This window comes from Podarcis liolepis, assembly GCF_965112155.1.
Source record: "Podarcis liolepis genome assembly, chromosome: 3".
Lineage (NCBI taxonomy): Eukaryota > Metazoa > Chordata > Lepidosauria > Squamata > Lacertidae > Podarcis > Podarcis liolepis.
The window spans coordinates 76556197-76562196 of record NC_139557.1 but is presented as its reverse complement, the minus strand read 5'-3'; the positions used below and the strand labels follow the sequence as shown (position 1 = coordinate 76562196).

The window sequence follows — 6000 nt, the reverse complement described above, 5'->3', positions numbered from 1 at the left end:
GCCTCAAACAGTGAATTACAGAGTAATGGGCCTCCTGTCTGGCAATTAAGGTAGTTGGAGCAAGAGAGGAAGGAGAGATACAGAGATCCGTCAAGGCGACAAGATGAGTAACTTTTGGGTCTTGGATATTCAAGTGCCCCAGAAGTTTTAAATCGACAGATTTGACAAGCAAGACATGTGTCAGGAAAAGAGAGCACCAGCCTATATTAAAAATATTTGAGCTCAGGAAGGCAAGGCTGCAAAGAGGATGAGATTGCTCAGGAAAGATTTTTATTCTCTCTTGAGAGGCTTTCTTTTCCCCATGGAAGCCATTTTACATTCATTTACAAATAAATAGGGAGGCACTTATGCATTGAGGAAAGGCATCACCAATAAAGAAGGGCAAAAGAGGATGTGAATTGGCACAAAATTTACAAGTGAAAATGTGTATGTGTTGATGCAAATTTAGAAGCAATTACTACAATTTAAAGTACATCTCACCATACTGGGGGAAACTGTGGCTAAATCACCTCTGTGTCTGCTTTGTAGGTGCTTTGTGTTGATGGGTCAAGACCCTTGGTTGCCCTTTTTAGGGGGGTCTATCTTTAAAGCCGACTTGGGACATGGGTGGCACTGTGGGTTAAACCACAGAGCCTAGGGCTTGCCGATCAGAAGGTTGGCGGTTCGAATCCCCGCGATGGGATGAGCTCCCGTTGTTCAGTCCCAGCTCCTGCCAACCTAGCAGTTTGAAAGCACGCCAAAGTGCAAGTAGATAAATAGGTACTGCTCCGGTGGGAAGCTAAACGGCGTTTCCGTGCACTGCTCTGGTTCACCAGAAGCGGCTTAGTCATGCTGGCCACATGACCTGGAAGCTGTACGCCGGCTCCCTCGGCCAATAGAGCGAGATGAGCGCTACAACCCCAGAGTCGTCCGCGACTGGACCTAATGGTCAGGGGTCCCTTTACCTTTATCTTTAAAGCCAACAAACAGAGGTGGTCCCTCTGATAGCCCTCCAAACAGAGAGATCTCCTCTGTAAAGTCGGACAGCTGAAAGCCAAACACAAGTACAAGTAGATTATTAGCTAAGCAGCCACTGACATGATTGACATACCTGTTTTAAAGTGAGTCCCTTTGGGTTACTTTGTAAGAAAAGCAACTAACTAACTAACTAACTAATAATAACAACAATAATAATATCTAATAAAAATAAGAACAGCGATAACAACAATAACCTCATTTTCTATTTATTTACTGAATTTATATCCTTCTCTTTCTCCTGAAGGGGCTCAGGGCAGCAAACGGATACACAATTCCAAATCAAAAACATTCTAAGATGGTTAAACCACTGCATTCTAAAAAACAATTACAATTAAAAACATTCTAAAAGCTGTTACAGTTAAAACGTCATTCCATCCAATGATCTCTGGGTTGCCAGGAACAGCATTCTTCAGCCACCAAATGTCTGAGTAAACAAGACTATTTTCAAGTTCCTCCTGGAAGTTAGTAAGGATGGGAACAGGGGCACTTCCCTAGGGAGGTGAGGGCATTTGCTGAAGGCATGGCTCTGTTAAGTTTTCTACAGGGGCAGATCTACTATGAAACGAATGAAGCTTCAGCTTGAGGGCCCCTAATCCCAGAGGGGCCCCAGAAGCGACTTTAGGCCACACTGCTTAAAAATATTGGGTCTAGTAGCCCTAATTTGAGTCATACGACTCAAATCGATAATTATTTTTATTGTTGTATATACAGTCAAACCTTGGCTGTCGAACGCAATCCATTCTGAAACGTTTGACAACCAAGGCGTGGCTTCCCACTGGTTGCAAGAGATTCCTGCACCCAAGTGGAAGCCGTGTCAGACGTCTGGCTTCCAAAAAACGTTCAAAAACTGGAGCATTTACTTCTGGGTTTTCGGCATTCAGAAGCCGAAACGTTCCAAAACGGAGCCATTCATGAACTGAGGTTTGACTGTATTTTTTGCATTTAGTTGGGAATGATTAAAAACAGCTCCAAGGAATAAATAAAAAATAAAAAATAAAAAATGGAAATATCTCTGAACTCAAAAGACCTTCCTTTTTCACCAAATGAACATTTTGTTTAACAACAGTGCAACAGTTGCAAAAACTGCCTCTGTGTTTTATACAATTGCATTCTGTCCCTCTCTGTCTGAACCAATTTTTCCATCTAGCCTTCAATTCTTGTTTCTTTCACACTGCGGACTGTGCTACCTCTTACTCAGTTTCTCCCCCTCCTTCCCCCCCTTTTTTCTTTTTTTTTACCATAGTCATTAATCTCCAGCCTGGAATCCTGTCTGATGCTTCTGGGTAATCAAAATATTCTAAATCCACTAAACTCCCCTTATCTGTCAGGGCAGGAGTATCTTCAAAGAATTCCAGCGGGCCGGTTAAGCACGACATGACCTTCCCATGCCTTAATGTGTGCTGCTGGCCCTTACCTTTAATCATAGTGAGATTTCCTAGATGGTCCCCCATCATGACTCTTAAAACCCTTTCACAGCAGCCTTTCAGAGCAGATGTCAAGCTCATTGGCTGGCCTTTCCTGGTATATCTTTTTTTAAACTGGAAATAGGAGCAAAAAGCAATGGGGCAGACAAAAGAGATATTTATTATTCCAGTGCATTTCAAACCCTACTGGTCCTTCTTTGAGGAAATTAAAAGAAATAAAGATTCAACATTTAGATGTGCTGTGTTCTCTTTGGCGTGAGGGGGTCCTCACTTTTGTTGCACTGTATATCTTTTTAAGGCAACAGAGACACATCTATATCCCCCTTCTTCATTTCAAGTATTCATGCTTTTCACATTTAAATATCTGTTTCATGTATGATGCTGTGGTTTAGGTTAGGCAATGGCTTGTTTTAGACTAGTGCATCTTACCTATTTTGCATCTCTTATTCTGGTGGGTTAAGATGCAGCAGGGAGCCCAAATCTCAACATATTCATGAACTCACCATTCTTTTGAAAATAGTCTGCAAAATGAAAGGAACAACACTGACCTACCATTCAGGATTGCTAAAAGCTTCTTCAAATAATCTAGGCAAAGTGCATCGAACACTTGAAAATATGTAGTGCAGATAAATAAATAATCACACTAGCTATCACCACCACCATTATTATACTTTGTTGTTTTTCATACAAGACACCACAACGTGCATCTGTGAAAGTTTCTAATACTGGCCCAAGCAGAAGAGCTATAAACACTCTAGGTTTCCAAACTGGATAGAGTCACTTGGTGATTTACCATGTGTCTGGTGGTTGTTCTGATTTTCTTTTACTATAAATCTGGTTTTGAAAGCCACTTTTGTGGTTCAACAGCAGTTTACAAATATAGACAATAAATAGTAAATAAGTGAGTGTGTCAAATGCTGTATGGATCCACTCAAGTCTTCTTCTCAATGCTCCTGTTTATTTAAGAAATGGTTACATCAACTATTTTAAATAGAAAAATAGCCTATAAATGTTTCAATACATGGCTAGAGTTGCTGCAGAAAACAGCATCCTAGTGTTCAGATCCTCCTTCGCACCTACATGCTGTAGAATTCACCTGAAGTGTCACATTGTGATGTCACAATGCGGTTTCTCCATGTCTGTCAACGGCAGCTAATCACATGGAGCAGGGTATGGAGAAATGTTCCATGTCATGGTATCATACCTTGGAGTAATGGCACTTCCAGATGTCCTTTTTACTGTGCATTCATGATGATTTGTGCTGTTGATGCGACTGGGGCAGTCATACATACACAATCTCACTTTCGATACTACTTGCATCTGCAAAGGTTTTGGGGTGGTCATATAGCTTCATTTCCAAAACACGCACAGCAATGTATATTCTGTAATTTCCTGTTGAAATCCTATAACTTTTCACACCATAAATGTGCTGTGGGTAGGAGGTTTTGTTGTTGTTGTTGTTGCTGCTGCACAATAGTCCTTCCAGGCAGCAATAGTGTGGTAGTACTGGGGAATGATTGCAACACAACTAATAAGAAAATAAGAAAAACCCACCACCGATGTACCATTATTCTGCCAAGAACATGTTGCAGAGCATACCTAAGTAATGGTATCTATGTTACAGAGAGAGGTGTTACAAAAGCCTGTGCCTGTCCCTCTCTCTGCCAAGACATGGCAAGAGTGCATGGGATCTCAGACACCCCCACAGGGTCTGTGTCCCTTTTGACACGGCGGAGGCTGTCGTGCTTTAAGAAATATTTGCCTATTTACACCCTCAATCTGCTTGGAGGCACTGGTGGAGGAAGAGGAGTGCAGGGGGAGCGCACCGCCCCCGGAAGCGCGATCCCAGTGGGGTGCCATTGCGGCTGCCCCCCCGCCTACGCTGGGTGCCATGCCCCAGGACATGCGCCACGCCCCTATGGGTGGTGTGCCACGCCCCTGTGGGCGGCGCACCATGCCCCAAGGATGCACGCCACCCCTGCCCCCACCTGCTCTCCGCCCACCCCCACCCCCCGGTGCTGGAGCATGAAGCTCTGCCACTGCTTGGAGGGGGTCCAGATCTTACAGCATAGCCCAGAGCACTGCAGGCAGTCCTTCCTTCACCCTTGCCAAGGTGGATCTCCCCCTTTCTTCCTCATTCTTCTTCCCAGAAGCCCCTTGCCCTCCCCCAGAGAAGTTACCCTGGCAACCTTCCAAATATTCAGTTTTAGGTCACACCTGGGACAAGGAGTTGTTGATGACCCTCCATGGCTCTCTATTGTAACACTAACAGCTCTACTCTTCCGTCAGCCAACCAGACTGGTTTGCATAAGGCAGCCCAGGAATCCCCTTGCAGCTTATATTCTCTCTTCATATCACAAAGAACACAAAATCCTAGCATTTATTAATTTCCACGGTTTACCCCAAATCTCTAACAGAGGGAATAAAATGTCTGTATAGGGATGCAGCTCTTGGAGGTGGCCCCATGTCTCCCCCGAAATCTAGTTCCTCCTATTAAACGAAAGCAGAAGTTGAGAATGGAATATAGGTTGGCGAATTGTGCAGTAACAACATAGAAGGTCGTGAAGATCTGGATATAATATAAACTTTCTCAAAGTTGCTTAATTATTTGCCACAGATTGCCTTGGATCCATGGCAGAGTCATCCCAGATTGAAGTGAAACATGTTGCTCCTCAGTTGCTTCAAAATCTTCCCCAACGAACATGGATATTTGATCTCTGACTGCTCCACTGAATGTTGCACTGAGCCATTTGTTTCCTTCTGGTTACATTTCAATAGGATCAGAAAAATCCCAGCTCTCTGGCAAACAATGTTTCAGCACATTTAAACTATTAGTTGGAGGATCAAGTATGCCATTTTTGACCCAGATTCAAGTGTTAATTAACCCTCTGTATAATATTCTCATATCTATAACTCTTCTGCTTCAGTTTCTCGCCCTAGGAAGGGTTGACCTTGATATAAGCACTTAATATTTAACTGCAGCAAGAAAGCTGGTGTAAAACATTTATGAATTCTGGATAAATGAATGTAAATACAGGCTCTCTGTTTGACTCATGTTTATGCATTATGCTAATAGGGGATTTAGCATGAATCTCTGTGGGGAAAAGCTGAATAGTCAATATCAATATCTAGTCTGACGCTAAGATCCTTGCAGCGGTTCTGGCAGACAGATAGGTACGCTGAGCCACCCAAACCAGGTCGGATTTGTATGTCACCGACAGGTGGCAGATAATCTTCATCTTGTAATTGACTGGGCTGAATAGGTCCAGTACATCAACTTCTGCTCTCCTTTCTCTGGATGTGGAGAGGGCAGGGTCCACGGTCCCCATCTTTTATCTACACTCCAGCATTTTGTATACCTTGGGAGTTTGTGCACTGGGTGCGCACTATGTATTTCATGCCCAGATCCAGAATACAGCATAATGGGTTCTTCTCCGCTTTTCCCCTAGTCAGGGTTGTCCCCTCTCTCCATGGATTTTTTTATCTTTGTTTGGAACCACTGGCAGCTACCATTGGAAAAACCACCCAGATTCACAATTTGCGGTAAAGGAAACTCCCC

At 43.4% G+C, this 6000-nt stretch overlaps 1 long non-coding RNA gene across 1 annotated transcript; it reads right to left on the bottom strand.

The window, feature by feature from the left end:
* Nucleotides 1-2236: 2236 nt before the first annotated feature.
* LOC310704062 lies at nt 2237-3504 on the bottom strand. Its single transcript, XR_014524542.1, has 3 exons — nt 3235-3504; nt 2871-2962; nt 2237-2555 (listed from the first exon to the last, which is right to left on the bottom strand). It is a non-coding gene; the product is annotated as an uncharacterized lncRNA (long non-coding RNA).
* Nucleotides 3505-6000: the final 2496 nt, after the last annotated feature.